Below are 26,818 nucleotides of genomic sequence, written 5' to 3'. Positions count from 1 at the left end.
GCTGTTCAATTAAAACACTTTAACTTAAGCCACATTATTCTTTCATGTAGACATAACTGAAGAGTGAGACAAGACCCAGCTCCATTGAAACTAAAGAACCACAACTTCCTGTGTAGTTGGCAGGATTTGAACCTGCGCAGGGAGACCCCAATAGATTTCTAGTCCATCGCCTTAACCACTCGGCCACAACTACTTGCTTGATATGTAGCTTTCACTGCACTCTAGTTCTGTTCTCACTGAGTGATCAATTCCAGTTGTTTCCTCAGACCAGCTTCCACAACACACACACTGCTGTGCCCTTGTGTAAGTGTGTCCATGGCTGAACTGAAAGAATTCCTGCTCCTTTCCCTTCTGGCTGGAGCACGAGGAGAGTGTGTTTGTGGTTAATGATGTTGCTGTAGATTTTTGTCCATTTCCTGCCTCGATCATTCAGACAGTCCCTTTCCCGTCATATCCCCAGTACATCAGTGATTGCGATAGCAGGGGGCAGGCTTTCTCTGGGGCACTGAGCTTTGCCAGGGGGTTGATGGCTCCTTTCTTTCCTCACCCTGGAGTAAACTCACTTTTATTCCATCCTTGATGTTTCAAGGAATAACAACAGATGATCAAAGAAAGAGGTGGACAGGGTAGGTCTCAGGGGAGGGGGCAGAGAGGGGTGGGTGATGGGCAGGGCGGGTCTCAGGGGAGGGGGCAGAGAGGTGGGGGCAGCAGGCAAACCTTGGGGTAGGGGTGGAGAGGCGCGAGGAGGCCTTGGGGGAGGAGAGGAGCGAGCGACCAGCAGGCCTCAGCCAAAGAGCAGGGGTGGGAAGTGGCCAAATGGGAGTGAGGGTGGAGCACAGGGGGGGCCTCGGAGGGAGGAGAACAAGGGAAGGGGGTGGAGTGGGGGGACAGCACCACGGTCTGGGCAGGGGCCGCCCACAGGATTCAGGGGGCCTGGGGCAAAACAATTTCAGGGGCCCCTTCCATAAAAAAAGTTGCAATACTATAGAATCCTGTATTCTCCTGGGGGCCCTGCGGCATACTGCCCCACCCTCCCTCCCTCCCACCCACCCACCCTCTAGGTAGCCCTGCCCTCAGCCTCTCCTCGTAAGTCCCCTGCCCCCTAATCATTTTTGTTGCCCTCCCCTAGACTCTCTCCAATTTGTTTCTGTAGTGGCGGGGGAGAACTGGACGCAGTGCTCCAGATGTGGCCTCACCAGTGCTGAATAGAGGGGAATAATCACTTCCCTCGATCTGCTGGCAACACTCCTACTAATCCAGCCCAATATGACCAGTTACCCATATTGAATGCAGACACAGCAATATCTGATAAATTGGTTCCTGTCCATTCAGGAGGTTATTTCCCACTTATTCATAAATAATGAAGCTGCTCTAAGCGGAGGAGAGAGAGCAGTCCTGTCCGTGCAGTTAACCCATCTCCCCGAGAGGTGGTAGCTATGTCAGAGAGGGAAGCTATGTTGGTGGGTGTGCAAGCTGTGGTGTCTACATGTGTATATAAAGTTTAATCAAACCCCATTTTTTAAACCCCTGAGGTCTGGGAATAGAAAAGGAGATCTCTGAGGCAGAGCCCATCCTTCAAAATCCTTAAGATCACTGACTTGCCAATGCAAATGTCATGGGAGTATAGCTCAGTGGTAGAGTGTTTGACTGCAGATCAAGTGGTCCTTGGTTCAAATCCAAGTGCTCCCTTACAAACTTGTACCTTCAGTAAAAGTAACTCCATCTCCAGTGTGTTCAGGAGCTCCCCTAAATAGGGATCCGTAAAATGAATTGACACACTCAATGCTTTCCTGTGCAAATGCATAGAAACCTAGCAAACATATCCCCCAGCTGAAATCAGTTCCAATCGTCTAAGTGTCTAGTTTCATTTTCATCAATTAAACAAAGGCACATGAAGTCACATTTGCAGGTCTTTGGTCTCTATGGGCTACAATGTGCAGAAGAACAAGAACCACATCCACGTGGGAGGCATGGACTAGTCTGTATTACATTTGGTAAGTAAGTTGCCATTGGGACTGAAAACTCTATTGGAGGTGGACAGGAGCCTGTTACAAAACTAAAATAACCAAGATTTACCAAACTCCCTGTTACACATTCAATCCTCTCTTTGTGCACAAAGCATCAATTGGGGCTCTAATAAATGGTGTTAGGCCTAAATAAAAATATAGCAAACAAAACAGACTGAAATCAGGCTAGCAAAGGTTTTGGGTAATCCCAAAGTGAAAAAGTATTAAAAAGCAGCATTGTTTAACAGAGCCCTAAAAAACGTAAAACAAGCCTAAAATAAACCAAAAATTGCATTGCTGGCATACCATTAGCTGTGCTAAGAACAGTGTTTAAAAAGCTAATAAAAAACTCTAGCATCCCATGGTTCAAATTCTAACTTTTGGTTAAGTTATAGGTTTGTTTAAAACTCCCCTGTATTTCTAACTTTTGGGTGTTGTTAAAATATAATTAATAATCTAAAGTTGTAAACATAAAGTCTAGGCATGTGTGTATATTAAAAGTGTCTAGTTTTAAGTTGTTAAACAAAGGGGGGTGGGTTTTGCTCAAGTAAGTAATGTATAACGTAATAAAACTGTCTATATAGGCTAATGCTAAGCTGTAAAAAGGGGCTGGGTTCTCACTGAAAACAAGCGGCCTTTTGTTAATGCGTGCACTTGTCAATAAAAGGCTTTTGATCAAACCTTGCTGGTGTTGCCTGTCTCTCTAGCTAAACAGACAACAAATTTCGCTGTCGGGGTTAAAGTCCCCAACAATGGCAACCTTCCTTTAACACAGATTGTTGTTCCTTGTGACTTTCAGATGCATTCGAATGGCAGCTGTTCAGAGGTCATGTGCTGCTAGTTCAGAGCAGCAGCAGAGTCTCTGTACGTTTACCAACCGTAGAGCTGGGTGTGTCTGCATCCAAGTAACTGCAGAGTCAGTGTAGTACCAGACAGTTAATTGCACAGTCTCACTTTCTGGTCTCATTGATCATTTGGGTAGAAACAGCAATGGTTTGGTGGGTTTTTTTTCTCCTTCCTTTTCTCCTAAGGAATGTGTGATCTTGAGCATGTTAGTTTAAGTTCCCTGTGGGTCAGGAAAATTCCATCTCCTTGAAATAGCTGGGGAAGTGACCTGTTTGTATAACCTAGACTAAAGGAGCTTTTGTAAAGCAGTTTCATCTTTAAATATGCTGGGATAAAAATAGTAAATAGTAAATTCCACAGCCAGACACCAGGCCAGGATCAATTGATGGGGCCAGGGTCAATTAATTACAGAAGAAACAAACTCTTGGGAAGTAGCTGTAATTTGTCCCCAAACCTTTCCTTGTTCTCATATGCTATCAGGGATTCTCTTCTAGAGGGCAGAGCTAAGGTTATCTGGGCATGTACCCTCACTCTGTATTCCCTGTTTTTCCAGAGTTTGAGTTTTATTGAACTCGATGTTCTGGAAGGTAAGAGATAGTCACAGTCAAAGTTAACTCTGTGCTAACAAAGGTTTTGTTGGAGGCAAATAATGAGACTAATACCTCACTGCGGTAATTCCACTGACTTCAGTGTACTCTTTCCCCATTTCTAGTTCCAAAAAAATAAGCAAATTAAAACAACCTTGAGACCTAAAATGCTGTGAGAAAATGGAAATTTTAGTAGCTCAAATAATTGAGTTTCTTCTGTGTCTTGTGCGTGTGTAAATGGCATGTTAATTTATAAGCACATCTTTCTTAACTTCTTTAAATATTCTGTAGTACATTGACTAGATCATGTGGGTTCTTCAATGCAGTGAGGTTTTCATGCATTGCCTAATACATATTTTTCATATTATGTAAATGAACACAACTCATTGAACACAAAATTATGTATTTCATGCTGTGAACTGTGTCGGTAGCTCAAATTAATAGGTTTATTTTCTCTCTCTCTTTCTCTCTCTGTGAGGCACAACAAAATAATTTAGTGATGCTGAAAATGTTCCCTTCTCCTCCAGAACTGCCTTGGAATCACCTTCCCTTTGTAGATTAATTTGCCCCTGTGTCTCTACAAGGAAAATATAGTTTCTATGAAAAAAACACAAATTTTTAATTAAAGGGACTGAGACAGAATAGGTTACTCACACATAGGTTGGAGGTTTGTTATAGAAGTGGTTGGGTGAGATTCTGTGGCCTGCGTTGTGCAGGAGGTCAGACTAGATGATCATAATGGTCCCTTCTGACCTTAAAGTCTGAGTCTATGAGAATAGCCACATGATGGTGACACATCAGGAATGCAAAGCAACAGGTTCCTGGTTTGCACATTGATGGTGACAAGGGATTAAACTCGACTCCCTTCTTTCCACAGACACATTTGTTTTATTCTCTGAGGTCAAACATAAGTTTAAATGTTGTACTTAGTCCTCTGCCTTGTAGCTTCAACAGCCGCAGATGCAAGATGAGTTACTGCAGCCTAGACCTTGTGTCCATGTTTAGGTGGTTTTCACCTTAACGTTCAAGCAGCTCCCAGTAATGTCCGGAGCTCCCCAAGTGCCACTGACAGCTGAGCTCTTCCTGCCCACTGAGCCCAGCCCAGACAGTGGGTGGGGGGTGACTTTGTACCCAAATAACTGACAGTGCCAAGCAAGGAGCAAAGAAATGTTTGCTTCGGTCACTAGGTCTGTGTTTCTATTGCTCGTTTGCTCTCTCCCCTTCCCTGATAAGGAGCAACGGTAAGAGAAGAAGAGGTTAAAACATGTGCTAGGTGGTGGCTGGGTTTGGATGACAAATTTAAAACCATCACAGCGCCCTCTAGTGTGACACTGACACCATCAGATTCTCACCTTTCACTCACACTTCATTAATAACAGTTTCCCTGAACTACTTTGCTGTGATTATTTCAATAGCTCCTACACCGATACCTGCTGCCCCTTCTGGCTGGTTAATTGCACTATTTGGAACCTGCTCCTAAAATTACACCCTTCCTGGGAGCAAGATTCAGAACTGCCCAAGGAAACCCCATTGGGTTTCAAGTGCAGCCCAGGCAGGGTGGCAAGGGGACAGAACAGGGGTCTCAGAGCTTCTTCTTCCTCCTCACAGAGAGAAGGTTAAGGGGGGCCACTAGTTATGACTCCTGGGTTTTAGTCCTGGCTGTGGGAGGAAAGGGGTGTTTAGTGGATTAGAGTTGGGGGCTTAGGAATCAAAGAGGAAACATCTCCCTTTTCAGCTTCAATGCACATTGAACAAGAACATGACTTCTCATCTCTTCGGTTTCAGAGGAGCAGCTGTGTTAGTTTGTATCCTCAAAAAGAACAGGAGTACCTGTGACACCTTAGAGACTAACAAATTTTGTAGGTTCTGTTGCCATCATGTGGCCATTTCATTTCACTTCTTATTGTTAAAAGGTCTGGGTACTTCAATGAGGCTAATCATCTAGTGGAACAAGCTCTGCAAGGGACGTGGTTAATTCCCCATCACTGCCCTGTGTAAATCAAGACCGCAGCTCTTGCTGCAAGACACCTGGTGTGTGGGTGTCCCTGTTCCCCCTTCAGAACCTCTGGTACATGGTGCTTCCCTCCTCCCAGTTCAAGATCCCCATCATGTGGGTGCTCCCATCCAGGATCTCTGGTAGGTGTCTCTGTCCCCCACCCCATGAACTAGCTCCCGTGTGTGGTTTCCCCTGCCTGCCCCCGTCCCGGATCTGTGGGTGTCTCTGTTCCCCTTTTTAAGATTCGTGTTGCTTGGGTGCGTCCCTCCCCTCAAGTCAGAATCCCCAGCGTGTGGGTGCTCCCATCCCCCTCTGCAGGCTGTGTCTGTATAGAAAGAGACCGTGTCTCACTGCCTTGCCCAGGCTACGCTGCAGGGGCTATTCACAGGTGCAGTCCCACTACTGATCAGCACAGGAGTTTTAACCTGCTCCGTTTCTGACCTGGGCTGGTTCACCCCTTCTTAGGCAACCTGGAGACCCCAAGCTTCCCCAGGATCACCATATTGATGCCAAACTTAGTGTGGACACCCGATCAGCACAGCCCCCTGCAGCCCAGAACGCTTAAGCTCAAGCGATCCACCGGCCTCAGCCTCCCCAAAAGCTGGGATCACAGGCACCAGCCACAGGGCCCGGCTGGTTACAGGGTCTCCCGCTTCCAACTTCAGGCTCAGCCTGGGAGCTCTGTGCTCAGAGCTGGTGGAAGTGGAGCCTGGAGCTGAGCTGATGCGCTGAGGGTTATTTGCACTGTGCGCTTCACATGGAGGTGAAAACACGGGGCACAGATCTTTGAGCACAACCCTCATCCTGAGGAATGGGGGGGGGACTGCATAAAGAGAGACCGGCTCTCCCTGGCAGGGCTGCAGCGGCTCTTCACAGGCGCAGTCCCACTGTCTATTGGTACCAGAGTTTTGCCATCCTCCTTTCCTGGGCTGGCTCCCCTCTCCCTAGGGGGAACTGGCGGCCCCAAACTTCCCAGAAACCAGCATAGCGAGGCCAACCTGAGCACAGACACCTGCTCAGCACCCCGGGGTGCAGACCTGAACTCCGGCAATCAGCTACACTCAGCTGCCCACCCAACAAGCGTTACACGCAGGAGCCTTCGTGCCGCGCATGTTCAGGTCCTTCCCAGCGCCAGCTTTAAACTCCGCTGCTCAGTTCTAAGCTTTGGCCACACGAGGGCAGCCCGGAGCTCAGCCAACGCCTCCCGTTGCTGGTTGCATTTCCCACTCCTCGTGGCAGGTTCACACCCCGCAGGCAGATCTCTGAATCGGAGCCGAACCGTTCCCCAAATCCAGTGCTTTAGCAGCAGCTTTGCTAGGAAAGCGCTGACGTCCCCAAGTAAAGTAAGAGCCAGAGCGCCGTGACCAGGATCTTCTATCGGGCCCCTCACCGTGGTGTCTGTCAGGCGCAAGGAGAAACCAGGGAAATGTTTTCATGGCGTTTAAGGGCAGAAGGGGCCATTAGCTCAGCTAGTCTGACCCCCGAATAACACAGAATTACACCATGACACACATTGATCCCACAGACCTTAGATAGATCAAAGCGTCTCAGCCCTCAGGAAGGAGGCTAAACTGGGTACCAGAGGCAGCGAACAAGGGGCCCCCAAGGCAATGGCAGGGAACTGACGAGGTGAAATATGCCCCAATGATCCCAGCAGGTGACCCACCCCCATGCCACAGATGTGGGAGTCCCTGTTCCTCCTGCCCTTAAGAATCTCTGGTGGTAAGTGGGTACCCCCAGTTCCCCAGAGAAGAATCCTCCATGTGGTTTCCCTGGCTTCACCTCCAAATAAGAACATTGTGTGGAGGGAGTGGGAGGAAGGTTGTCTGGCAGATATGTAAAGGGGGACTGTGTCTCCCTGTCTGGCCCAGGCTCCTGGGAGGAAGTGATCTCAGTGTGTCTGGCTGTCTCCATTCCTCCCACCCATAAGAATCCCTGGTGTGTGGGTGCACCCTAGACCATTAAGGATCTCTGGTGGGTGGGTGTCTCTCTCGCCCTAGTCAAGATCTCTGGGGCATGGCTGTATAAAAAGAAACTTTGACTCACCCAGGCTGGGCTGCCATCACAGAACAGACCAGGTCCTTCTGTGGAGGTTTTGCGTTCCTCCAAGGACGTGATCTCAGTGTGTGTGGGTGTCCCTGTCCCTGTCCCTTCAACCCTTAACAATCCCTGGTGCGTGGGTGCGCTGGGCCCCATTACAATCCCCTCTGTCTTACCCCCCATGAGGGATCCGGTGGCTGTGGGTGTTCTCCACACTACCGGGGGTGTCTGGTTCCCCTGTCCCTCCTGGTTAATAGTGGAGTGTGTGGGTGTCCCCCCACCCGTTAAGGATCTGTGTTGTGTGGATGCCCCCGTTCTTCTCATTAAGAATGGGGCAACGGAGCATATGGGTGTGTCCCCCACCCCATGAACTAGCTCCCGTGTGTGGTTCCCCTGCCCCCATCCAGGCTCTGTGGTGTGTGGGTGTCGCTGTTCCTCTTTTCAAGATCTGTGTTGCAGGGGGGCGTCCCTCCCCCCAAGTCAGAATCCCCAGCATGTGGGTGCTCCCATCCCCCATCCAGGCTCTGCGGGTGGAGAGGGAGGTCTAAAAAGAGACCATGTCTCACTGTCTTGCCCAGGCTACGCTGCAGGGGCTATTCACAGGTGCGATCCCACTACTGATCAGCACGGGAGTTTTGACCTGCTCCGTTTCCAATCTAGGCCACTTTACCCCTCCTTAGGCAACCTGGGGACCCCAAGCTTCCCCAGGATCACCATATTGACGCTGAACTTACTGTGGACACCTGATCGGCACAGCCCCCTGCAGCCCAGAACTCCTGAGCTCAAGGAATCCACTGGCTTCAGCCTCCCCAGGCGCTGGGATCACAGGCACCAGCCATGGGGCCCAGCTTGCTCTGCAACTTGGCAGCTGGAGCTTTAAACTCTGCTTGTGAGCTCTGTGCCTTGGCCAGACGGGGACAGCCTGGAACTGGGAAATGCTCCTGCTTCCCTCGCCCCCATCTCATGTCGAGCTGCAGGCGCCGCTGTCCTGCCAGGTAAGATCCCGGATGTTTCGGTGCCCCCTTCCCCCGCCCAGGAGCCCAGGAACCTCTGCCCCCCATACAGAATCCTGGGTGTGTGGGTGTCCATCCCTCTGCAGAGGATCCCGGAGTGTGGATGCCCTTGTCCCCCCCCACAAGATCCTGGGTGTGTGGGTGCCACTCTCCCCCCCAGCAGATCTCTGGTGGGTGGGTCCCCAGGGTGTGAGTGCTCCCATCCCCCGATACAGGCTGAGGGGGGGTATAACTGGCTCTCCCTGTCCTGCCCAGGCGGTGCTACAGCAGCTGTTCACAGGGGCAGCAACCTCACTGTCACCCTGCAGCTTTAACCTGCTCCAGGGGTGACCTGCTTCACCCTCCTGTGGGAGCCCGGGGAACCCGAACTTCCCAGAATCACCTGATTGATGCCGAGCTTAGCACAGACACTGGCTCAGCCTGGCAGGGAGCTGCCCTGAGCCCTGACAATCAGCTTCCCTCCCCCTCCTGCTGCACAGCGAGGATCCCACGCGAGAGGCTTTGTGCCCAGTTTGTTCAGGAGCGTCCCAGGCGCCAGCTGTAAACTCTGCTCGTCAGTTCTACTCTTTGGCCACACGGGGGCGGCACTAACGGTCCCATCTAAACGCTGTTTGCGTTCGGCCCTTCAGATCGCAGATTGTAACCCGTGGGCAGATCTCTGAGTGCAGCCAAATCCTTCCCCAAACTAAACATTGAAGCAGCAGCTCTCATTGGAAAGATCAGGATTTTTGCCTTTAAAAACAAGGGAAATGTCTCCAGCGAGAGACTGAAGAAACTCAATTGATATCATTGACTCCATGAATGTTCCTCTGTGTCCCCCTAGGAGTCATGCCCCACTTTTTGGGAACCACTGAACCCTACTCGTTAATCAGGGGCTAGTGATGCCAAAGCCCAGGGAAAGGGAGAACAAGTGTGGGGTCCCCAGCACTGAAGCCATGTGAAGGGGCTGCAGGAGAGGGGCAATGGCTGGTGGCCCGGAGAGTTAAGGGCAAAGGGGGCACAGGAGGGGCAGGAGTTAGGGGTGAAGGAGGTGCAAGGGCTGGGAGTGCAGGAGCTAGCGGTAAAGGGGGAGTGGGGATCGTCCAGGGGCAGTGGGGAAGTGCCAAAGTACAAGCTTTGCCCAGGGCACCATTTCCCCTAATGCTGGTCTGAGCAAACAATTGGAAATGACCCTTCAGTGAGGCCAGAACCATAGTGTAGAAAAGCCCCTTTGTTAAATGGTGGTGGCTGAGGGCTTAGGGAGATGGGTTAGAAAACAACAGGCACCTGTCTGTGGAGGTTTGATTTTTGCCTGCTAGGCCAGGCTGGTGTGTGGCGTCTCCATGGCTGTACTTTCAGTGTCTGATCTGCCACAGGGAGCCAAGTCTAGACATACTCAGAGGCTCTATGCCAGGGTTTCTCAAACTTCCTTTCACTATAATCCCTTTTTGCCAAAACACTTACTACCTGACCCTAGAAAGACGCACCAAGCCCCGCTACACTGAGCAGAGGCAGGGGAGACAAAGCCTGAGCCCTGCCCCAGTTAGGGGAGGGCAAAACCAGAGCTTGAGGGATTCAGCCCTGGGTGGTGGGGCTCAGACTTTTGGTTTCAGCCCCAGGCACCAACAAGTCTAATGGCAGCCCTGGCGACCCCATTAAAACAGGGTTATGACCCACTTTGGGGTCCTGACTCACAGTTTGAGAACCACTGCTCTGTGCTGAGGGGAGAGAGTTTTCCTGTGGGTGCAGTTAATCCACTTCCCAAGAGGTGGCAGCTATGTCAGTGGGAGAAGCTATATCGGTGGGTGTGCAAGCTGTGGTGTTTGCCACATTTAAAAAGTTTAATCTAACCCCATTTTTAAAACCACCTGTGGTCTGGGAATGGCAAAGGAGCTCGATGAATCAGGCTTTGTCCTTCAAAGTCCTGGAGATCACGATTCCATACTCCTGTTGTCATGGGGGTATAGCTCAGTGGTAGAGTGCTTAACTGCAGATCAAGTGGTCCTCCAATCAAACCCCTGTGTTCTCTTATAACCTTCTTTCTTTTTTTAAAAAAAAGGAAAACATTTCCATTTCCATTCTCCATTATGTTCAGGGGCTCCTCTATACAGGAGTTCTTGATATCAATGTAAACACTCAACATTTCACTGTCCAAATGCATAAAAACCTAGTAAAGCTGTCCATCAGCTAAAATCAGTTCCAATCCTCTAAGTGTCTAGTTTATGTTTTCATCAGTTAAACAAAGGTATCATAGGAATGTACATTTGCAGATCCCTCTTCTCCAGGAGATATGTTGTGCAGAAGAACAAGAGCCACATCCAGCTGCAGTTCAGGAGTCCGATGACCAAAGAACCACGAAGTGTTCTGAGGGCTGGAGAAAAATGTCTTCTAGTGAGCTATTGAACGAGCTCAACCTGTTTAGCTTATCAAAAGAAGATTGAAAGGTGACTTCATTGAAGTGTTGAAGGGCCTTAATGGAGACAAAAGATTGGGTATTACAGGGCTTTTTAATCGAGGAGAGAAAAGCATAACAAGACCCAGTGGCTGGAAGGTGAAAAGAGACAAATTCATATTAGAAATAAGACACAAATATTCAACAGCGAGGATGATTCACCACAGTAACAAGCTACCAAGGAAAGTGGTGGATTTGCCATCTCCTGATGTCATCTAATGGAGACTAGATGCCTTTCTGGAATGTGTTTGCCCCAAAAGTAGCTCTTGTGTCATACAGGAGGCCCGTGATATGCAGGGGGTCAGATTAGATGCTCTAATGGTCTCTTCTGGCCATAAAGTCGACTAATTTCTGAAAAACTGAGTGTAGCATTGGGAGCAGCATCTGATGTTTTCCTGTCTAGCCGGCTTGCTGCCTAGAACGAACGCTCCTTGAGTGGGGTGATCTACAGGAAGTAACTCAAGCCTCCAAAGTACCTGGGCAGGGGCAGGACATTAGCACAGCAAGGGAGGGTTGTGGCAGTGACATCACAAAGGATTTTTGCAGGACCTCAGACTGTTGGTCAAAGGTGGTGGGGAGGTGGTGAACTCACAGAGCGATGCTGACATCAGCCAGGCAGGACAGGGGCAAGGGGTCAGGGAAACCTCAGAGACCCCTGTGGCTTTACTTCAGCAAGTCTCCTTCTCCAGGTCTCTCTTTGAGGACTGAGAGAGTATTTGGGTTCACAGACGTGAGCGCCAGGGGGAACCTCTTTCGAGTTTTCTCCTTCCCTTTTCCTGATTTTACTGGAAAACAGCCGTCCCTGTTAGAAGGTAAGAGCTTCCTCGAGGTTTGAAACCTGTTCAGTCTGATCCATCTGGTGACCGTTGAATTCTAGGCATGGAAAACACGAGCTTAAGGAGGCAGAATTTTATTGCGCACCTGGGATTTTGTCCCTTAGAATCACTGGGGTCACTAGGGTTTGTCCTTTTGGTTTCACCTTTTCCTCCATCCATCCCTCCTTTCTCTTTGTCTCTTGCTTCTTTTGTCCTTTCTCCTGTTCCCCTCCCAGCACCAGGAGGGGTGTGCGTATGTGTCTCAGGTGAGTGCTCTGCAGCTCCCACTGTGGGAGGTCCACCCGAAAATGTGGGGCTGAAATAGTGCTCAGGCAGTGATCCCCACCGGTGACCTGGGCCATCCTTTGGGTGAGAACCCTCAGCCTCCCGTCCTCAGTCTCTACCCTGATTGGCTGAGCAGGGGGTTATTGACAGGGAGGAGACTCAGGTCCTTGTTGTTCTCTTTTAAGCCCAAGGAAATAAGTCAGAACCAGTCATATGTTTGATGAATTTTGCTGCTTCGCTGCATTAATTGTCTCTGAGCAGTTCATGATTCTCTCTAACATTGCAGTTCTCCTCAAATACTTGCTGAATATTTATTGTGCACTGTTGTTGGTCTGGAGCTCATCTGAGAGCACTTTATTCAGGTCATTCAGTGTCTGAAATTCAAGATCCGATGGTTAGTTTGAAAATCAGGGCTCTTGGGTCCTATTCCCAAATCTGCCAGTGACTGGCTATGTGACCTAAGACAAGTCAATTCTCCTTTCTCAGCCTTAGCTTCTCCCTCTTTCAAGTAGGGATAATAATGATCCGCTCCTACCTACCTCACGGTGGGTGGGGATCCATTGGCGAGTGTCACTAGGAGTAGTGCATAATATGCGGTGTCCTATCACATTTACTCAGAGCAGATTATGCCATAATAGAATAGCTTAAATAGTCTATTTGATTTGTATTTTTTATTTTGAAATGGTTAAGAGCAGCAATTACTTAGCTCAGACTGAAGCATCTTATCTAATGTTTGAGATCTAAGTGTCTCCTCTTTGTGTGCGAGGAGACAATTTAACACACTGTGACAAATAGGAGATGCTTTTGTTTTGCAACAAAATATTTGTGCAAAGAACTTTCATCCCACTTGCTTTGATTTCGAGAAACAAACTGGTTTAGTCTGAAGGGGATTTTCTGACAGAAATGGTTTCAATGAAATTTCCCCACCATCTTGATTCCTGGGCTCTAGCCGTTTCTCTGGGTTTTTTTGTCCATTAGAACAGGAGTCAGGACTGTTGGCTTCTCTTTCTGGCTCTGCCACCACCTTGCTGTGTAGGCCCTTGGGAAGGTCACTTCCCTTCTTTGTACTTCAGGCGTCTCCCCTTCTGTCCAATGAGAACAGGGACAGTTCTCGAACTCTGGGCAGTCATTTTCAGTCAGGCCCTGGCAGGGATAACTAAAAATTTATATAGATATATATATGTATATATAAAAAAGACTTTCATTCCTTAGGAACCAGTTCCCTATAAAAAGTTCTGATTTAAGGGATGTGCCACAGTATGTATTTTTTGTACCAATAGCGTTACCATGAGTCCGTATTTTCCCAGGAGGAATTTTTAAATTTTTAAATTTTAAAAATTCCTCCCAGACAGTGATTTAAGAACCAAAAAGCCTGACATGTCCAGGAAAATACGGGTGTATGTTAACCCTACCTAAAGTTCTTTTTTAAAAAGATGGGCCTGAACTAGAAACGAGCTCCGTTTTACATGTGTGGGTCCCCGCCACTCCCTGGGGGTGTGCTAGGGTGACCAGATGTCCTGATTTTATAGGGACAGTCCCAATTTTTGGTACTTTTTTTTATATAGGATCCTAATAACCCCCACCCCCTGTCCCAATTTTTCACACTTGCTGTCTGGTCACCCTACAGTGTGCACATGTGTGGGTTCCAGCTGCTCCCTGCCCCCCTCATTGAAACAGGTGAGCAGGGTTACTGCCCTGGGAACTGCAGGCACCAGTGGACATGGGGCTGGCTGGAGGCAGGGCAGGGGCTGACTGGAGGTAGGGTCTGGCTGCAGGCAGGGCAAGGGGTGCGGGGCTGGCTGGAGACGGGGTGTGCGGGACTGGCTGGCTTCAGGCAGGGGGGTGCAGCAGGGGTTGGCTGGAGACAGGGCAGGAGGTACGGGGCCAGTGGTGTAGGGCTGGTGCGGGCAGGGGGGTGTGGGGAGCTGGCTGGCTTCAGGCAGGGCCGCAGGGGGTACGACAAGGGTTGGCTGGAGACAGGGTGCAGGGCTGGCTGCAGGGGGTGTGGGGCTGGCTGCGGGCAAGAGGTGTGGGGCTGGCTGGAGGCAGGGGCTGGTGCAGGCAGGGCAGGGGGTGAGGGGCTGGAGGCAGGGCAGGGGGTACAGCCCATCCTGTACGGTAAGTGCCCCCTCCCCCCTCAGCACCGGGGTAGCAGCAGCAGCCCGGGGCTTGGGGGCTATTTAAATGGCCCGGGGCTCCCCTGCTTCCACCGCCCCGGCCCTGTAAATAGCTGAGGGAGCCCTGGGGAAGCTGCGGGGCTCTGGGGGCTATTTTAAGGGCCGGGGCGGTAGAAACAATGGGAACCCTGGACTTTTAAAATAGCCCCCAGCCCCCCACAGCCCTACCCCAGCCCCTGCTGGGAGCCCCAGGCCCTTTAAATTGCCCCCTGAGGAAGCCGGGCCACCCTGGTACAGCGCACCAGCTCTTGCCAGTACGCAGTACCAGGGCTTGGGCACGGGGTCCTCTTAGGGGTGGGGCCCAATTCAGGGGAATCAGGAGAATCGGCCTAAAGCTGGGGTGGGGTTGGGGTGGGGGTGGGGCAGGACTTGGTCCCATTCTGGGCACCACCAAAAATTATACAAACCTGCCACCCCTGTCCAGCCCAACCTTCTGCTGACGCACCTCAGCCCACACCCGTGCAGGGTTTGAAGCTTCCATTGCTTAAATTCCAGGACACTGAGGGATTTCAGCTCCCCTTTGCCCACAGGGAACCTTCACCCCACTCCCAGCCAGGTTCTTGTCCATGGGATCACTGTAGGGGGCCTGGGTCCCACTGGGTCTTTTCTCTCTCTGTGATGGGCCAGGGTGCAATAACTGGGGCATCTGAGCACCCAGGACCTTCTGTGGGGCTGCCATTCCCCTTCCCCTTCTGTGGTCTCATCTGTCATTGACTCCAGCCTTTTTTCTGTCCATCATCAGCACCATCCCAAGCCAGCTGCACTCGCCTCAAAAAGACAGTGTCCCCTGGTGGGTGTAAATCACTGACTGCCCCTCTGTTTCCTGGCCTCTCAGTCTGTGCAGATGGGACCTTTCCCTCCAGTGCTGGAGGATTCGCCCTTCTCATCTACCCTTGTCCCAAGCAGCACAGCTGGTGGGAATCTTACATGTACTGAGGTGACTTACAAGCAGAACCCCCCCCCAAGACCTTCCATGCAATTGGCACTTGCCCCTCACTGAGCAGGATTGAAATTCCTGCAGGGAGACTGCTGGGCCACATCCCCTCTGGGCATGAGCAAAGCAGCAGGGTGAAAAGAACCTGGAGAGGCTGGGGATTGAACCCAGGGCCTCATACATGCAAAGCATGTGCTCTACCACTGAGCTACATCCCCAGATAGTCTTTGCTTGCTATGGGTTACACCAGGGGTAGGCAACCTATGGCACGTGTGCCGAAGGTGGCACACAAGCTGATTTTCAGTGGCACTCACACTGCCCAGGTCCTGGCCACCAGTCTTGGGGGCTCTGCATTTTAATTTAATTTTAAATGAAGCTTCTTAAACATTTTAAAAATCCTTATTTACTTTACATACAACAATAGTTAGTTATATATTATAGACTTATAGAAAGAGACATTCTAAAAACATTAAAATGTATCACTGGCATGCGGAACCTTGAATTAGAGTGAATAAATGAAGACTCGGCACAGCACTTCTGAAAGGTTGCTGACCCCTGGGTTACACTCAGAGCCCTCTTGTTTCCAGAGCATCCAGTGGCCTAAGAGCCGCATGGGGGACACATTCCCTGCTCTGAGGGCCAAACCTGCTGTCCTGGAGGCTGCTGGTTCTTCGGGGTCACTTTGCAGCAGGGCCAGATTCTATGTGTGGGGCAGAGAGAGTGGGTGCCCTGGACTCAGGGTGCAGAGATGCACTCAGCCCTCTCCCCTGCATTGGGTGGGGGGTGCTGCCACCCCCTGCTGGAAGGTAATGGGAGGGGAGGGGTGCTGTGAGTCGCTCAACACCTGACCCTGGTGTCAGCAGTGGTGTGGGAAGCTCCAGGTGTTTCTAGGATCTGCTATTGCCACCTGCCTGTGAAGTCCAGCTTTCCCCAGCACATTCACTGCAGTGCAATTGGGTCATTGTTTCCATGGCTGAACAGCAAAGAATCACTCCCAGTTTCCCTTCTATCTGCAGCAGGATTAGCCTGTGTTGGTGGATCTAGTTGTAGATTGTTATTCATTCCCCACCTTGACAATTCACACAGTCCCTTTCCCATGCAGATTCCCAGCGCCTCAGTGATCCTGGTAGCAGGGGTTGGGTCCTGAGATTTTCAGGGTTCTTTTCCCCTCCACCTGGAGTTAACTCAGCTTTTCCCCCATCCCAGACAATCCATGAAATAACAACAGGGGCATAAAGAAAGAGGGGAGGGAACATCTCACGGCCAGGGCTGGATGTGCCCAGGGCCCCCTGCTTGTCCATTGTTTCCATGGAATTTGGCCCCCTACTTTGCACAAGGGACAGAGAAAGATCTTGCTGTTCCTGTGTCTGTGCAAGGAAAATTGTGCTTCTGTATGAAAGAGAGGCGGGAAATGGCCCCATGATGGGACAATAGCCTCAGGATTAAGACCTAAGGACTCAGGCGGAGAACTGATAGAACTGCACTCATCTGGGATTTAACAAATTGTCTTTCATGGAGCAGGGCCAGTTCCAGTGTTTTTGGCACCCCAAGCAGAAAAAAAAATAAAAAAGCTGCAATCAATGGCAGCTCTACCGCTGCCGCTTTTGGTGGCAAGTCCTTCCCTCTGAAAGGGACTGAGAGGGCTGAATTGCCGCTGAAGCCTCCCCTTTCCATTGACCAGCCCAGGGACCTGCTTGCTGCGCTGGTGCCTGGAGCCAGCCCTGCCATGGAGACACTGGGAAGATGGGGGGAATCAGGAAAATAACATGGATTTGTTTACATTGCAAGTGAAGAATAATTGAAGTTTTTCTGGTTTAAAGTCACTTTTCCCTGACTGGGAATTGAACCCAGGCCTTGGCAGTGAGAGTGCCAAATCCTAACCACTAGACCACCAGGGAGATGATGATATGGCTTTTCTTCTCACTTTTACTACACTTTCTTAGGCTACTTTCTAGCCACTTTCTGAAACTGTTCCACTGTCCACTCCCTGAGGGGCTAAGAGCAGAGAACCCCTGTGCTCAGGGTCACAACCTCAGCCCAACCCAAGTCACTGAAACAAACTCAAATCATGCTTTCTCCAGCAGGATCACAGAGCCACACAAAAAAACCCTATGAGGAACAATCCTCCTCTGCCTTCATTTACCCCATCGCAACCCTCTCAGCAGCCCGCTCTTGCGGGAAGGACTGAGCTGATAGGAGCTCTGGCACAGAGACCAAGGGAGGGGTGTTGCTCCCCCTGGGTGTGAGCTGATCACATTCTGACTCCGTGTAACGGTGCTCTGAGCTTTGCCATCTTGTGAGTTCTGAGTGCTGAGCCCCCCGGACCCTTCTGCTGGGAGCATGGGGATTGCACAACAGCTGCAAGCCCTTTTCCCGTCTCCTTGTCCTCCTCGGCTTCCCCAGACCTTCCCCACAAATGGTTCTATCAGGCGCTGGAGGGATCTAAGAACCTGCAGGTTTCCCGAACCCACCTCTTAAGGCAAACAGTGATTCCCTTCTCTGACACTCCTGGGCCTGGGCTTCTTTTGAGTTTTTCCCTAGGGGGCCTGACTCCCTGTGAAAATGTGTGTGTGGCATGTGGGGAACTCAGACTCTCCCCCACTAGATGAGTCCAACAGCACCTCCCCTTGGTGGGAGATTCCTAAATTCCACCCTCCCACCCTGGTTACTCTGACCAGCTGATGGCGGCAGCATGCTAAATCAACCCCAGCTCTCTGGTCTAGAAAGCAGCATCTAACCAGCCTTGTGACAGCTCTGGTTTGCTCGCTGGAGACATAATGAACCAGGAAAGAAGACAAATGTCAGACAGGGAACCTCAGCTCACAAATAAACACCCTCAGGCTCCTTCTACACTGCGACTGGGCAGTTGACTGACTTTAAATCTAGCTAGCTCAGTTGGTAGAGCATGATGGTCTTAATCCCACCATCATCAATCCAAGCCCCATGGTGGGTGGTAGCAACAGCCCTTAGGTGTCACTCTTCTGCTAATAGTCACAGTCCAAAATGAAACAAAATCTCCATGCTCTTCGGCAGGTCATGTTTCCTCCTCTCTCTGAGCTTCAGTAAAACATGAAGAGAGACCAAACTGACATTTGCATCCTCTGTTAAGAGAGGATTTTCTCCTTTTCCATTCTACCCCAGGCAAGAAGAGGGGATAATAACCATTTAACGGATGATTGCAGAGAGAAAAGTTTGGTCTTTATAAATAGGACGATGATCAATTGGTCTCCATTTCCACTGACGGTAGGACAAGAAGTAATGGGCTTAATCTGCAGCCAGGGAGATTCACGTTAGATGTTGGGAACAGCTTTCTAACTCTGAGTGTAGTTAAGCTCTGGAATAGGCTCCCAAGGGTGTCTGTGGAGTCTCTGCCCTCGGAGGTTTTTAAGAACAGGTTGAACAAACCTCTGTCAAGGATACTCTCCATATACTTGGTCCCATAGACAACCTGCTCTGGCTCTGGTTCCCTCCTTCTGTTCCCTGCCTGGGCCGGCTGCTGTGGGCACTTGACCCCACATGGCCCTGATGCATCGTCTCTGCTTGGCCCTGCCTCAGCAGCGAGGGCTGGATTTCATGACCTCTCCAGGGCCCTTGCAGCCGTACAGCTCTGTAATTCGATGCCATCACAATATAATATAAACAACAACAAAAGTGGAAACACCCCAATCTAACATCTAACAATTCAGCGTGAACTGACATTCCACAGCACAAAGTGACAATACGTAGGAGTGCAAAGCCCGACAGTTCAGCACCACGCAAATGAACGCCCCAGGGGCAAAATGACACACTGCAAAAGAGCTCAGCTCAAACCAACGCAACACAAGGCAGTGCAAAAACCATACAACATGAAACAATGTGTCAGAGTGCAAAGTGACACTGTGCAAAACAGCTCAGAGCGGGACAACGACACAGCACAAACCCACACCACAGAATCATATAGAAAGGTAGGGAAGAGAGGGACCCCGAGAGTCAGGGCCAAGTCTCCCTAGGCCACCCTGACAGGTGTTTGAAGAACAGGGAAACAAAGGGCACCACGAACGTATGTTTTTTGGATGAGCCAAGAAAAGGGAGTAGTATTGTCCCCCTCTGGTAGCCCTTGTTCAGTTCCAGGTCAGAAAGCAAAACTCTTCTGCAAGAATATTCAAAATATATTGTATCAGAGGGGTAGCCGTGTTAGTCTGGTTCTGTAGAAGCAGCAAAGAATCCTGTGGCACCTTATAGACTAACAGATGTTTTGCAGCATGAGCTTTCGTGGGTGAATACCCACTTCTTCGGATGCAAGCAGTGGAAATTTCCAGGGGCAGGTGTGTATATATAAGCAAGCAAGAAGCAGGCTAGAGATAACGAGGTTAGATCAATCAGGGAGGATGGGGCCCTGTTCCAGCAGCTGAGGTGTGAAAACCAAGGGAGGAGAAACTGGTTCTGTAATTGGCAAGCCATTCACAGTCTTTGTTTAGTCCTAAACTGATGGTGTTAAATTTGCAAATGAATTGGAGCTCAGCAGTTTCTCTCTGGAGTCTGGTCCTAAAGTTTTTTTGCTGGAGGATGGCCACCTTAAAATCTGCTATTGTGAGGCCAGGGAGGTTGAAGTGTTCTCCTACAGGTTTTTGTATATTGCCATTCCTAATGTCTGATTTGTGTCCATTTATCCTTTTCCTTAGAGACTGTCCAGTTTGGCCGATGTACATAGCAGAGGGGCATTGCTGGCATATGATGGCATATATTACATTGGTGGACGTGCAGGTGAATGAACCGGTGATGGTGTGGCTGATCTGGTTAGGTCCTGTGATGGTGTTGCTGGTGTAGATATGTGGGCAGAGTTGGCATCGAGGTTTGTTGCATGGCTTGGTTCCTGAGCTAGAGTTACTATGGTGCGGTGTGCAGTTGCTGGTGAGAATATGCTTCAGGTTGGCAGGTTGTCTGTGGGCGAGGACTGGCCTGCCACCCAAGGCCTGTGAAAGTGTGGGATCATTGTCCAGGATGGGTTGTAGATCCCTGATGATGCGGTGGAGGGGTTTGAGCTGGGGACTGTATGTGATGGCCAGTGGAGTCCTGTTGGTTTCTTTCTTGGGCTTGTCTTGCAGTCTTGAAATATATTGTGTTTCACTTTACTTCATAAGTACAGTTGTGTGGCTGTCAGAGTCTACCCTCACTTGAAACTGGGGGGTTTCAAGGTGAGGACCCGCATGTCTTCCCCCACCCCAAAATCTTAGGGTAGGTCTCCCTTTTGCTGCCACCACCTCGGTCAATTACATGGGCCGGGACACCCCTGTTTTCCCCGTCTCCCTCAGAAGACACTCCCTGGGGAACACAGATCAACTCACAGAGGAGGAACCTCCCCACTCCCCTCTCTGCCCGGAGATAAGCTGTCTCACCACCGAGAATGTCTTAGCCCCTCCCCCTATATCCACAGTAGAAGGGATTTAATCAAATCTTTAGAGAAAGAATTTATTAAAAGAAAAACAAGAAAATACAGAATCTCTATGAGTCCAAGCTGGACACTCATAGGGTATAACCTTGCTAAGTTCTGGAGAGAATCCTCTCTCTTCTCAGTACAACCAGTACAGGCAGAATTAAGAATAATCAATAACAAACACACAGAATTGCAAACATAGGATTATTAGATAATGACACAAAGTATCTTTCTAATACTCACTATCTTGACTAGAAGAAATTAGTTCAGAAAGGTAGAAACTTGTAGACTTGATTAAAACATCTGGACTCTTGTAACTCCAAACGGCTAAAGACAAAACACACACAAACAGAGGGAAAAAGTTCCCTCCTAGGAATTTCAAATTCTCTTCCCTGATTGGTCCTCAGGTCAGGTGCCCACCAGGTACTATGTTTTAACAATTTACTAACTATTCATGACAGTGGCAATTAAATGATGACCCTAAAGTTTCATAAAAGTGTGGGAAATATGGACGTATCTGAGAAAATGGCTTGGAATGAAGGAAGACAAAAAATTGATCGGTCGAGAGAACAGGCCCTGTTTCCCCCTGGTTTGGAGCTTCTCTCACAACTACTGGAATAGCAAAGCTAAGCAAATGGGGTTCTATTATTGCAAAGGAGATTGAAGTGAGGCCATTTTCTCCCGATAGAATTAAATGGTAATGTCAGGAGTGGGATTTGAAACCACATCTCTATGCAGAAACCAGAACACCCAAGGGATTGGGAAAAAAAGAGTCTTATAACTAGCACTTTAGACCAGTCCACCATCCTGATACTACAAAGAATGTGACTTATCCACCCTAGTTTTCATTAATAGTTGATGAACTCTTTAGGGCGGTCGAGACGGCACATCTCTTTCAACTCCTAGAGACCTTCTACAGCACAGCTGATTTTTAGACACACTCACCCAGACCTAAAGTTACACGTTTCCTGGAGCTCCATGAGTTCTGTGGTGTTGGAATCTCCCTGCTCACATTTTAAGTGATCAAAAGATGGGTGCTGGCATTCTGAGACAGTAATGGTGAACCTCAAAATCCTGCCCTGGGGGCCAGACAGTTAAGCAACCAGCACCCACAACCTCTACCATGATAGCATCCTGTCTGGGAACAACTCACAGGTCAACAGCTGGGGTGTGAAATCCTCATTTCTTTGTTGCTCTATCACTGTAGTCCCCACTTTCCTATTCCTTGTCTGTATAATCTCTGTCTGGTGCTGTGACTGTATCTGTCTGCTGTATAATTAATTTGTTGGGTGTAAACCAATTAAGGTGGTGGCGTATAATTGGTTAGATAATTATGTTATAATATGTTAGGATTGGTTAGTTACATTTCAGTAAAATGATTGGTTAGGTTATAGCTAAGCAGAACTCCAGTTTTACTATATAGTCTGCAGTCAGTCAGGAAGTAAGGGGGGAATGGGGGTAGAGGAATTAGAATTATGTTTTGCTAAGGGGGGGGATAGGAACAGGGAAGGGGAACAGGGACACAGGCAAGGCTCTGTGGTGTCAGAGCTGGGAAGGGGGACACTGAGGAAGGAAATTGGAATCATTGCTTGCTGGAAGTTTACCCCAATAAACATTGAATTGTTTGCACCTTTGAACTTCGTGCATTGCTGCTCTCTGGTCATGCGAGAAGGACCAGGGAATGGGAGGGTGATGGGATAAACCCTCTAACAAGTACGTCTTTCAGAGTACCCCCAGAACCAGTATAATTAATCTGACCTAAGCCGTGGTTAGATAGTGCTAAACAAAAGGAAAGATTGTTCTGCCAATGCAGCTATTACAGGGATGGAAAACCTCTCCAGTCACTGTAGCAACTGTCTACTCCACAGTGCTACAGCAGTATTTTAAGTGTAGACAGCCTCAGAGTGAGACCAGATCTTGCTCCATGGACACTCAGGCACTAAGACAACAGCAATGACAATACACTGATGCTTCCATAGTTGGCAGGATTCAAATCTGCGTGGGGAGACCCCAATGGATTACTAGTCCATCGCCTTAATCACTCAGCCACAACTACTTGATGTACAGCTGCTTCACTACACAATGTTTCTGTTCTCACCGAATTGTCACTTCAAATTGCTCAGACCAGCTCCCATAGCACACTCACGGCTGCATTAGTGTAAGTGTGTCCATGGTGAACAGCAAGAGTTCCTGCCCATTTCCCTTCCAGCTGTAGCATGATTAGAGTGTGTTTGTGTTAATGACATTGCTATAGGTTGTTGTTCATTCCCCACACTGACAATTCAGACAGTCCCTTTCCTATTCAAATCTCCACCATATCATGCCAATAGCCGGGGTCAGGATTTCTCTGGGGCACTGAACTATTTCAGGGGGTTGATGCATGAACTCAGCCTTGCATTCCATCCCTGATGTTTCATGGACTAACAACAGCAGCAGAAAGAAAGAGCCGAGCCAATATCTCCCTGGCAGGGATGCAGGTGCCACGTCCCCTCTGACTGGCCATCGCCATTGCAGGAGAAAAAGGTTCACTGGAATCGAATACCATGGCTCAGACCAGAGACACAGGGAGGTTTTGCTGTTCATGGATCTGTGCAAATGAAATTGTGTCTCTGTGTGAAATTGAGGCGGGAAATGAAACGTCCACATGGTGGCCCAGTGCCCTAAGGAATGTGGGTGAGGGACTCTGGCTGAGAAATTATGTAACAGGAATTGGTATCAATGTATTGCCCTGATTAAAGGCTATGGCTAAAAGGCAGCCACTGTTGTTAGTACTTGAACCTGCGTGAAGACACCCGAGTGGGTATAGTCGATTATTTTATCAAGATCCAAATTTCTTGGTCAAGGTCCAGTCAATGTCTAGACAGCAGAGAAAATAATACACTGATGATAATAAGAAGTATATAGAAAGATTTTGCAGTCACTATGGGCATAACTATGGTGATTGTTTCGTGTTTCACTCTTAATATCGGGCACCACCACTGCCTTTCCCTTTAGTCTTGTAGTTAACAAAGGGTAAAACTAAACATCACTTCAGATACTTCAGATACAAGGGAGTTTATTCCTGTTAGCTACACAGGGGTTTGATGTAGCTGCTTTCAGTCCTCTGGCTCTGCTGGGATAAGTAACATTCCAGGGAGTCACTGAACTGAAGGAGGGAGATCACTTTTTGACAGGTTACGCCTCCTCTTAAGGGTGTTTGTCTGGCTGGCAGCCCTGGTTCCCAGGTGTCTCCTGAGGGAAGAAAGTTTCTGTGCAAAATACCAAAACTTTTAACAGAGAGGAGGGAAAGGCGATGGCCACATGATGGGGCCAGTATGTATGACAACATGGTTCTTCTATGTGGGATGACTCTGAACACTGACTGATCTCCACTCCCTTGGATTTGAAGAGATGTTTAGCTGTACTCTTGGGAACCTATAAGGCTGAAGCAATTTTATGGATGGTGAGACCACGATTGAAGGGTTATTTAATGTTGTAAAAATTGTTAAAAACACTTAGCTTAAACTGGAACTGCCTGTTATTAAAGGCTGGTTTTCCCACATCAGCTAGAAACACCCTGGGTTCTCTCCTGCCTCGGTGGGAACTAGAGGGAATCGTCCCCTGCTGCCCTTGGCTCCAGGCTGGTTTTTCTGGGGAGGGGACGTAGAATTGATTTGTTTTCTGTTGAGAAGGGAGCCGGGCCCGGGCCAGTTCTCAGGGAACGAGAACTCCCAGCATCTTCCCAGCCCAGCCCAGGCTGCTGCCCTGTCCCAGCCTCTGTTCCCCTGGGGGCCCTGCGCGTTTGACTCTAGAGCAGGCCGGGAGCAGCAGCTGAGGCAGAGGACAGCCTGAGCCGGGCAGATAAGAAGGAGTTTAGCCAGAAAAAAAGGTAAAATGGCAGTGGAGTATCACCTTGGACTCGACAGCATTTCTCCATTGGTCTGTCTGCTTTGGGGCAGGGACAATAACACGTCCTGCTGCATTCGTTATTTCAAAGGGCGGTTTAGGATTTTCATTCTCACACACAGTGCACAAAGCAGGACTCAACCTTTGGCATAAACTAAACAAGCTGCTCACAGATTCTGGCAGCCACAATGAGCATTTGGGTGAGAGCTCAGACCTGCCCCTGTCCCAGAGGGAGGAGGTCATCTGTGTGGGGACTGGACCACTGACCTACCCGCTCCTAACTCCCAAACGTTCAGTAACTCTATTATCAGTGCCTGTGAGTGTTATTTAAAGAAAAACCACACTGGGCCAGACCAAAGGCCCATCTAGCTCTGAATCTTGTCTTCTGACAGTAGCCAATAATAGGTGCCCCAACAACCAGTCAAAAAGGGACCACTGGAGTTGAACCCAGGATCGCCTGTTTATGAAACAGATGCTTTAGCCAGCTAAGTCATGGTGCCTATGGGGGGGCTAAAACACAGTGTCTGCCCACACCTGACTCCCTGCCATCGCTACCAGGGCCTGACAAGCTTTGCTTGTGTTTGGATTCTGCAAAGCAGAGGAGCAGGTGACGTTTCCCTTACAAGTTGTGTGTGTGTGTGAATCTTTGGCCAGGTCTGCACTACAAAGTTATTTCAGCAGAATTATATTGCTCTGGAGTGTGAAAAACACACAACGCTCCCTCGGTCGGCAGCTTGTGGCTGGTGCACACACTGCAATGCCATGTCTGGCGACAAAACTGCCCTGTTTTGCTGACAAAATAAAATGACTTCGATGAGAGGTCTAGAGCTTTTTGCCGCAAACTTAAATTGACAGAGCAGACGCTGCTGTTCATTATATCACCATAACTGACCTCCTCCAGTATCCCACAATGCCCTCTGTGAACTCACCTGCCCTGCATTCCTGCTACAGAGCCATGGGCCCCTCCCCTTCCATAGCAGATGCCCCTGGCCAGCCCCTCGCTCTGAGGACTCTGCCCCCCTGCCCCATTTCACCATTTCCCCCATGGGGACCCACAAATATGTTTAGCACCGGGCCCACAAAAGGTTAATCCGGCCCTGTTTGGGGTGCAGGCTCGGGGAGGGAGTTGGGGGGCGGGAGGGTTGCAGGCTCTGGGGAGTTTGAGTGAGGGGTGCAGGCTCTGAGCTGGGGCAGGGGATGGGGGTGCAGGAGGGGGTGCGGACACGCGGGCTCTGGGAGGGAGTTAGCAGCTCAGCGCTGTATCAGAGGAAGGAGCTGCAGGGGTTTCACACAGACACTGACAGACTCTTTTCCACAGTCACAATGCGAGAGGCAGAGTCGGCAGGAGGGCGGGGGGGGTCTGTGCAGTGTTTCCCGCACTCAGGCTCCCGGCCGGAGCAGGGGCCGCCCCGCAGTGCTGGCACAGACCGAGCGGCGCTGCGGGGTCGGAGCTCGGACAGGCGGGGGCTGGGAGGCTGGTGCCTGTAGCCCCGGGAACCCGCCCCTGCCCCGGGGCTGACATGCGGCAGAACTGAGACAGCCGGTAACCCCCCCCAGCCCGACCCCCCCCCCAGATCTGCGAGCACAGCAGGGGGCTCGTCCCGAGGGGCCCTGTCCCCCCTCCCCCCGAAACGGGGGTTTTGTCCCCGCACAGGGTCTGGCAGCGGCTCCCACCCCCCACCCCCGATTTTCCCCTGCAGCTGCCTGCAGCAGCTCAACCCCCACCCCCGGCTAGTGAATTTCTGCCCCGCTCAGCCCCTGGCAGCCCCCCCCGCTGCGATTTGCCCCCTGGTGCTTTTAACACCCCCCCCCCCCGAAGAGCGGGCAGCAAATCGCCAGTAGCAGTGAGGGCAGAGAGCGGGCAGCGGCGACAGCGGAGGTTACTGGGCCTGCTCCGTTCGGGTGCGCATGCTCAGCGCAGCCAAAGGAAGGAATCGGGCGCGGGAGCTGTTTCTGTCGTTACACCGGCCCCGGGAGAGGCTCCAACGGCCCCGCGCGAGCCAGGCAGAGCCGCGGCGGCCCGCGCACCTTTGCAACTCGGCTTGGTCTCTCCACCTAATGTCACTTCCGTTCCAGGGAGAGTCAGGAATTACATCTCCCAGCCTGCCCCGGGGGCGCTTCCGCCCTCCCCAGCCCAGGGAAGGGAGGGTTTCAGCAGGTAAAATCGCGCATGCTCCGTGCGAGCCCCGCTGCGGGCGGGAGAACAAAGCTCCTGCTGCTGCCACCTCTGCGTGAGCCGGGCCAGGCTGAGCCGCTGCTGCTCCCCGGGGGGTCTGTGCGGGGGGGCGGGGGCCCGGCCAGGGGGAGTTTCTCCAGCTGGGCCCCGCCCCCCAGGCAGCCCCAGGCTCTGCCCGCCACAGCCCCGCCCGGAGCCCCCGGGGAGCGAGAGA

The 26,818-nt window shown here is 50.4% G+C and overlaps 1 protein-coding gene and 5 non-coding genes across 6 annotated transcripts in view; 2 read left to right on the top strand and 4 right to left on the bottom strand.

Annotated features, from left to right (window-relative positions):
* The window catches only part of LOC120375921 (zinc finger protein 850-like), a gene marked incomplete at both ends in the record, with an annotated part of 362,646 nt that overhangs the window by 181,982 nt on the left and 153,846 nt on the right, over window positions 1-26,818 (top strand). The window lies entirely within an intron of this gene.
* Window positions 112-193, bottom strand: TRNAS-AGA. Its single transcript has one exon. It is a non-coding gene; the product is annotated as a tRNA-Ser (tRNA).
* TRNAC-GCA lies at window positions 1,618-1,689 on the top strand. The gene has a single exon. It is a non-coding gene; the product is annotated as a tRNA-Cys (tRNA).
* TRNAA-UGC lies at window positions 15,277-15,348 on the bottom strand. Its single transcript has one exon. It is a non-coding gene; the product is annotated as a tRNA-Ala (tRNA).
* On the bottom strand, window positions 16,957-17,028 carry TRNAE-CUC. Its single transcript has one exon. It is a non-coding gene; the product is annotated as a tRNA-Glu (tRNA).
* TRNAT-AGU lies at window positions 22,518-22,599 on the bottom strand. Its single transcript has one exon. It is a non-coding gene; the product is annotated as a tRNA-Thr (tRNA).

Source organism: Mauremys reevesii, linkage group 12 (assembly GCF_016161935.1).
Source record: "Mauremys reevesii isolate NIE-2019 linkage group 12, ASM1616193v1, whole genome shotgun sequence".
Lineage (NCBI taxonomy): Eukaryota > Metazoa > Chordata > Testudines > Geoemydidae > Mauremys > Mauremys reevesii.
This window is presented reverse-complemented; position numbering and strand designations above follow the sequence as displayed.